This window comes from Mobula hypostoma, chromosome 9 (genome assembly GCF_963921235.1).
Source record: "Mobula hypostoma chromosome 9, sMobHyp1.1, whole genome shotgun sequence".
In the NCBI taxonomy this organism is placed as follows: Eukaryota; Metazoa; Chordata; class Chondrichthyes; order Myliobatiformes; family Myliobatidae; genus Mobula; species Mobula hypostoma.
In genome coordinates, this window is record NC_086105.1 from 66,045 (window position 1) to 74,465 (window position 8,421).

General features: G+C 45.4%; 2 protein-coding genes across 2 annotated transcripts in view; one reads left to right on the top strand and one right to left on the bottom strand.

The window, feature by feature from the left end:
• Positions 1 to 8,421, bottom strand: part of LOC134351431 (gastrula zinc finger protein XlCGF8.2DB-like) — a 138,092-nt gene that overhangs the window by 4,718 nt on the left and 124,953 nt on the right. The gene's annotated exons all lie outside the window — the stretch shown is intronic.
• The window catches only part of LOC134351430 (gastrula zinc finger protein XlCGF7.1-like), a 99,705-nt gene continuing 99,508 nt past the window's right edge, over positions 8,225 to 8,421 (top strand). The window contains exon 1 of the mRNA XM_063057541.1: positions 8,225 to 8,357. The gene's annotated coding sequence lies outside the window, so the exon portion shown is untranslated. The remainder of the gene's footprint in view (positions 8,358 to 8,421) is intronic.

An 8,421-nucleotide genomic window follows, 5' to 3' on the forward strand; every position in this document is an offset into this window, starting at 1 on the left:
GATCCTGATTGAGCAGTTTAAAGGTTGTGTCCCTGAGGGTATGAGACCCTACCTAGATGAGAAAGAGGCAGCCACGTTAGCCGCAACTGCTAAGTTAGCGGATGAATATGCGTTGACGCATAAAATGAAGTTTGCCCCGAGTAAAGGCTGCCAGAAGGGTAGTCAGGATGGTGGGGAGAGTCCGCCAGAAAAGTCAAAAAGTAAGCCGGGGACTAGTGAGAAGGATAAGGTAGACCGGGAGCAGTCTGGTAGGAAGTCTCCTGGGGTCGTCTGTTATAATTGCGGGAAAGTCGGACATTTTGCATCCAGGTGCTTTGCCCCAAAGAAGGAGACGGGAAAAGGAAAAACGACGATTTTGACTGGCTGTATCGAGCTGGTAAACGAACCGCTAGGACAGGACAGGTCTGCCAAAGTTCAGGAAGGGCGCGAGAGGTTTATCTCGGCCGGATTGGTGTCGGTGAAGGAGGGGTTAAAACCAGTTTCAGTGCGGATCTGGAGAGACACGGGAGCGTGTCAGTCACTGATACTAAAGAGTGTATTAGAGTTTAGCTCAGAGATCCAGACTGGGGAGGTCAAGTTCAAAGGTATTGGGGAAGGGACAGAGTCAGTCCCTTTGCACCAGGTACACTTACAAAGCAACCTGGTCTCTGGACTAGTCACGATCGGGGTGAGGTCCGAATTACCGATGAAAGGTGTGGAAGTCTTGCTTGGTAATGACCTCGCCGGGGGAATCGTGTTCGAAGCAGTGAGATTGACAGGTCAGCCTGCCAGCATTGAGGCCCCGCCCATGAACTCACAGGTTCATCACGGGACTGCGGTAGTAAATTTAGCTGAGACATTTCTGCCAGCCTTGTACGAGAAGGGGGTAGAAAGTGAAAAGAAGGAGTGTAGTGAAACAAGAGGTAGTGAGGGAGCTGAGACAGACTTAGCATTAGCCAGGAAAGAATTTGTGCAGGCGCAGGAGCGAGACGAGGGGCTGATGGCTTTGGCAGGGACAGCTCTCTCTGACACAGAATTAACAAGGGAACTAGTAGGCTATTGTGTGGAGGAGGAAGTGCTAAGGAAGAAAGGGAAACCAAGTACAGTACCCGCAGATGAGGAATGGGGGGTGGTGCAAAAGAGTTATGGGGATGAGGTTTTTAACCTGGCCCACAAGGTACCCCCCGGTGGACATTTTGCGGTACTGGAGGGAACAGTTGGTGGAATCATGAAAGAGGTTTACCGGCTGCCCAGGAGGAAGGATGTTATTGATTATGACCGACACGAACTGAGACGGTCACAGGCTTTTGATATGCTAACAAACCTAGTCGGTGTTAACGCGGAAATCAATGAAGCTAGGGTCCCCCTGATAAGAGAAAAAAACCATTTTGAAAAGATGAGTATGGTATCGACCAGATGGGAGAAGGCTATTGTTTTGGCCAGCGCTGCTGATAAGATCTCTCCCCTAATCCCCGAACAAAGTGACTCTTTAGGAGAAGTACTTAAACGACTCGCACACGTGTGTTTGATTGTCCCGAGGCGATGCAAAGAACTGGGACGTTGGGTGGTGTCTGTTACACTAGGTCAGCCTAGCGAGCAACAATCATATAGAATGAGTAATTCAGTGACTAAAGGGCTGACGAACACAGAGGTGCGTATTGGCAATGTAATACGGCTGTCTGAAGCCAGCTTGATAGTGAACCTCAAAAAAAATGAGTTCGGCCACGCGAAGGTCACTTACCTGGGAATTGGGGTGACACAGGGGCAGCTGGCAGCGATGCAAGCTACAGTGCAGGCTATCTCTGACATCCCAACCCCGACAGACAAGAAGGCCCTCAGAAGGCTCTTGGAGATGGTGGGGTACTGTAGGAAGTTTTGCAATAACTCTGTGGTTACTACCCCTCCCCCTCCTACTAAGCGCTTGCGAGAGAAAACTAAGTCGGAATGGGACGACCCTTGTTATTGTGGTCCGGGACGAAACCCAATGAGAGGTTACGTTCATCGCAATTCATCAGTGTTTTTAGCCACTATGAAGTTTGCTAAGTTGGAGCCTGGTCTAAGGGATTATTAATAACACATATAAAAGGAACAGAAAATGTGATGGCTGACTGTCTGTCAGGTGTTGACAACTTCAAACTCGCTGTATTAGCCAAATAGCTGATAAAGATGTATATTTGTGTGTATCAAATAATGTATTCATGTTTGTAATTTTTACCCCCGGTAAAAATCCTTAAAGGGGGGAAGTGTGACAAGAATACACATAGATTAAGATGTAGCTGTCCTGTGCTGGCACCAGTGGAATCAGCAGTTGGTCTGCCACCTGTCTTCAGGAGAGACAGAGATAAGGAAAACAATGGAGCAGCATTTGGAGATGTTAATGAAGGAAGGAGAGCTGTCAAGATCGGCTCCCCCTTTGAACCCTGAACTGTTTGAAGCGATGGACAGGCGATACCCCAGCAGGGGGATAAAAAGGGACAGGTTCGCTAAGGCAGGACACACATGACACCCGAGGTAACAAGACCCTGAAAGCAGTGCGTCTCTCACAAGTCGGTGGGAAGTACCGGGCCATAGACGCACAGGGTGGAAAGGCACGATCGGCGGGAACCTGGTGTGTGTCCACCCTTGCCTGGGTGCCAGGTTCACCGCAGGGAAACGATCGTATCTGGAAACGGAGGGGTCACGGTCGGTGACCTCAGGTGACATCACAAAGGACTCGCCCGAAAGCTGACTGCAAAGGTCTGTGTGGAAGCCTTGAATATTAACGCAATAGAAAGGAAGGATATAAGCCGGGAAGATGTGGAATCGATATGGGTAGAGCTGCGTAACACTAAGGGGCAGAAGACGCTGGTGGGAGTTGTGTACAGGCCACCTAACAGTAGTAGTGAGGTCGGAGATGGTATTAAACAGGAAATTAGAAATGTGTGCGATAAAGGAACAGCAGTTATAATGGGTGACTTCAATCTACATGTAGACTGGGTGAACCAAATTGGTAAAGGTGCTGAGGAAGAGGATTTCTTGGAATGTATGCGGGATGGTTTTTTGAACCAACATGTCGAGGAACCAACTAGAGAGCAGGCTATTCTGGACTGGGTTTTGAGCAATGAGGAAGGGTTAATTAGCGATCTTGTTGTGAGAGGCCTCTTGGGTAAGAGTGACCATAATATGGTGGAATTCTTCATTAATATGGAGAGTGACATAATTAATTCAGAAACAAAGGTTCTGAACTTAAAGAGGGGTAACTTTGAAGGTATGAGACGTGAATTAGCTAAGATAGACTGGCAAATGACACTTAAAGGATTGACGGTGGATATGCAATGGCAAGCATTTAAAGGTTGCATGGATGAACTACAACAATTGTTCATCCCAGTTTGGCAAAAGAATAAATCAAGGAAGGTAGTGCACCCGTGGCTGACAAGAGAAATTAGGGATAGTATCAATTCCAAAGAAGTAGCATACAAATTAGCCAGAGAAAGTGGCTCACCTGAGGACTGGGAGAAATTCAGAGTTCAGCAGAGGAGGACAAAGGGCTTAATTAGGAAGGGGAAAAAAGATTATGAGAGAAAACTGGCAGGGAACATAAAAACGGACTGTAAAAGCTTTAATAGATATGTAAAAAGGAAAAGACTGGTAAAGACAAATGTAGGTCCCCTACACACAGAAACAGGTGAATTGATTATGGGGAGCAAGGACATGGCAGACCAATTGAATAATTACTTTGGTTCTGTCTTCACTAAGGAGGACATAAATAATCTTCCAGAAATAGTAAGGGACAGAGGGTCCAGTGAGATGGAGGAACTGAGTGAAATACATGTTAGTAGGGAAGTGGTGTTAGGTAAATTGAAGGGATTGAAGGCAGATAAATCCCCAGAGCCAGATGGTCTGCATCCTAGAGTGCTTAAGGAAGTAGCCCAAGAAATAGTGGATGCATTAGTGATAATTTTTCAAAACTCGTTAGATTCTGGACTAGTTCCTGAGGATTGGAGGGTGGCTAATGTAACCCCACTTTTTAAAAAAGGAGGGAGAGAGAAACCGGGGAATTATAGACCGGTTAGCCTAACGTCGGTGGTGGGGAAACTGCTGGAGTCAGTTATCAAGGATGTGATAACAGCACATTTGGAAAGTGGTGAAATGATCGGACAAAGTCAGCATGGATTTGTGAAAGGAAAATCATGTCTGACGAGTCTCATAGAATTTTTTGAGGATGTAACTAGTAGACTGGATAGGGGAGAACCAGTGGATGTGGTATATTTGGATTTTCAAAAGGCTTTTGACAAGGTCCCACACAGGAGATTAGTGTGCAAACTTAAAGCACATGGTATTGGGGGTAAGGTATTGGTGTGGGTGGAGAATTGGTTAGCAGACAGGAAGCAAAGAGTGGGAATAAACGGGACCTTTTCAGAATGGCAGGCGGTGACTAGTGGGGTACCGCAAGGCTCAGTGCTGGGACCCCAGTTGTTTACAATATATATTAATGACTTGCATGAGGGAATTAAATGCAGCATCTCCAAGTTTGCGGATGACACGAAGCTGGGTGGCAGTGTTAGCAGTGAGGAGGATGCTAAGAGGATGCAGGGTGACTTGGATAGGTTGGGTGAGTGGGCAAACTCATGGCAGATGCAATTTAATGTGGATAAATGTGAAGTTATCCACTTTGGTGGCAAAAATAGGAAAATGGATTATTATCTGAATGGTGGCCGATTAGGAAAAGGGGAGGTGCAACGAGACCTGGGTGTCATTATACACCAGTCATTGAAAGTGGGCATGCAGGTACAGCAGGCGGTGAAAAAGGCGAATGGTATGCTGGCATTTATAGCGAGAGGATTCGAGTACAGGAGCAGGGAGGTACTACTGCAGTTGTACAAGGCCTTGGTGAGACCACACCTGGAGTATTGTGTGCAGTTTTGGTCCCCTAATCTGAGGAAAGATGTCTTTGCCATAGAGGGAGTACAATGAAGGTTCACCAGATTGAATCCTGGGATGGCAGGACTTTCATATGAAGAAAGACTGGATGAACTGGGCTTGTACTCGTTGGAATTTAGAAGATTGAGGGGGGATCTGATTGAAACGTATAAGATCCTAAAGGGATTGGACAGGCTAGATGCAGGAAGATTGTTCCCGATGTTGGGGAAGTCCAGAACGAGGGGTCACAGTTTGAGGATAGAGGGGAAGCCTTTTAGGACCGAGATTAGGAAAAACTTCTTCACACAGAGAGTGGTGAATCTGTGGAATTCTCTGCCACAGGAAACTGTTGAGGCCAGTTCATTGGCTATGTTTAAGAGGGAGTTAGATATGGCCCTTGTGGCTACAGGGGTCAGGGGGTATGGAGGGAAGGCTGGGGCGGGGTTCTGAGTTGGATGATCAGCCATGATCATAATAAATGGCGGTGCAGGCTCGAAGGGCCGAATGGCCTACTCCTGCACCTATTTTCTATGTTTCTATGTTTCTATATTCATTCGTTTTGCTCTCTCTCTCCTCCCCCCCAACTGTCCATCGCCACGGCAGCGATTACTGCGAACTGAACTTAACTAAATTGAACTGAACTTTGTGTCACTTTGAAACTGGTCATTTACCCCTAGACAACGATAGAGCTTGATTGATCCTGTTATCTTAATTCTGTGTACATGTATGTTTATCATTGCCTGACTGTTGCATTCATTATCCTTTTGATTAGAGTACTGTGTTGCTTGTTTCTTTAATAAAACTTTCTTAGTTCTAGTAATCCAGACTCCAACTGAGTGATCCATTTCTGCTGGTTTGGCAACCCAGTTACGGGGTACGTAACAGGCAAAGCATTCAAAAGAGGCTCCTGTCAGAAAGAGACCTAACCTTAGAACGAGGATTGACCATTGAAATATCATTAGAGACTGCAGCAAAGGATGCAGCAGACCCACAGAAAGAGAATTTAGAATGTGAAACAAAAAATTGTCCCTGAAGGGTCCAAAAAAGTTATCAATATGGCAAATCATCCCATGATACAAATAACTGTTGGTTCAAAGAAAAAGTTTGCAGGAATTGTCACAGATAAGGTCACATTGAGAAAATATGCAAGTCAGATAAAAAGCTTAACCAAACAGGAAAAGCACAGAGTCTGGTGTCAAACTGAAAATGGAGTTGGATACAGGGTCAGCTTTGTCTATAACTTCAGAGGCTGACAGTTTTGCAAGCTACCATTAGAAAAGACTTCGGTAAAGACCTACACAGGTGAAAAAGTGTCTCCCAGAGGCAAACTGAAAGTAAATGTGATGTATGGAGGCAAAAACACAGCAGCTGGGGCTTTATGTGTTGAAAAGTCAAGGGCCAGCACTTTTTAGATGCGAATGGTTGAGAACAATCCAACTAGAATGGCACATATTCAAAGCTCTCAATGTGTCATCAATAGGCAACTGCAGCCCAAACAATAGTACTAACCAAAGACTGTCATAACTGCTTAATGCTAATGAGAAAGTGTTTGAGAAGAGTACTGGCAAACTCAAAGGCATGAAGGCCTGAATTGAACTAGATGAAGCAGCAACACCAAGATTTCATAAAGCATGTCCTAAAGAGGATGCTGAACTGCAGAGCTTGGAGGCATCTGGCACTATCACCAGGGTTGAGTAGAGGGACTTGGCCATGCCCATTGTGGTAAACCATATATATGTTGTAACTGGGTTAACTGTCTGGACACACCCCTCTGCTAACTGGCCCTGTGGCTCCTCCCACAGATTCCTGAATAAAGGTGATTTCGCCTTGCCCCTCCCCCTCAGTCCGGGGGCAGACACTCAGCATGGAAGTCGCATTGTATAGCGAATAAAAGCCTTTCAGTATTTTACCCAACTTCAGTCTTTTGCAGTTATTGAAGGTGCTTCACCCATCTTCTCACAAGAGAAGGTTGAAGCAGTGTCGCAGGCACCCAAACTGGAAGATGTGTCACACCTCAGGTCATACTTTGGCCTTGTAAACTATTAACACCAGTTTTTCCCAAACATTGCTACAGTGCTGCATCCATTGAATGCAGAGTTTCAGACAGGAAACAGAGACTAAAAACATCAGATGAACTGTTCACCCATTATGAACATCTCTGCACATCAGCCTGGCATGCAGTACATCCCCTTATGGCATTGATGCCGTTTTGTCACACACAATGAAAGATGGATCAGAATGCCTGATTACATTTGCTTCAAGATCACTGATGAACGCAGAATGCAACTATGCACAGATCGACTGAAAAACCCTTAGTCTAGTATGGGGAATAAAGAAGTTCCACCACTACTTCTTCAGACAAATGTTTACTCCGGTGACAAACCACCAGCCCCTTGTGTCCATTTTCAGTCCTAAAAATGTAATCCCAGTGATGTCAGTAACTTGGTTGCAACATTGGGCACTTTTCCGAGGAGCCCACTCCTATAGCATAGAGTTCAAGGGTACCAAACAACATAGCAATGCTGATGACTTGTCTCATTTTCTACTATTGGCAACTGAAGAAGAAAGTCTTCATACTGTGACCAGCAGAAGTGTTCCACACTGTATTGACAGACCGGTTGCTAGTAACAAATTCTGAAGTACAAAGAGAAACAAGGAATGACCCAACATTGTCAAAAGTCTATGACATCACCACGCAAGGATGGCAAGCTCATGGTAACCCTTGGTTTCCAGAGTTCTCAGTGAGGTGAGACCAATTGTCAGTATGTCAATGAAAACTGATGTGTAGATCTCATGTTGTGGTTCCCTCTAAACTGCGTGTCAGAATCTGCATAAAGAACACCTCGATGAAGAGTATCACCCAGAGCTACATGAGATGGCCAAGAATAGATAGACAGATTGAAGACTAGACCATAAGCCTTCCGTTAATAACCTGATGGCATGAACATTGACTTCTCTAACTTCTGTTAATCCTTATATTCCGTCTGAGTAGCCTCCAACCTGATGGCAGGAACATTGACTTCTCTAACTTCCATAAATGCCCCACCTCCCCTTCATACCCCATACGTTATTTATTTTTTATTATTATATATATATTTTCCCTCTCTCTCTTTTTCTCTCTCTGTCCCTCTCACTATACCCCTTGCCCATCTTCTGGGATTCCCCCCTCCCCCTTTCCTTCTCCCTGGGCCTCCCATCCCATGATCCTCTCATATCCCTTTTGCCAATCAACTGTCCAGCTCTTGGCTCCATCCCTCCCCCTCCTGTCTTCTCCTATCATTTTGGATCTTCCCCTTCCCCTCCCACTTTCAATTCTCTTACTAGCTCTTCTTTCAGTTAGTCCTGACGAAGGGTCTCGGACCGAAACGTCGACTGTACCTCTTCCTAGAGATGCTGCCTGGCCTGCTGCGTTCACCAGCAACTTTTACTTATGGACTGCTATGGTGAAAGCATGCCTATTTAAATATGGTTTATTAAAGGTAAATTGAACGTTTTGTTACATATAGTTATATGTTACATTCATCTAAAGAGGGAGTGAGTGTA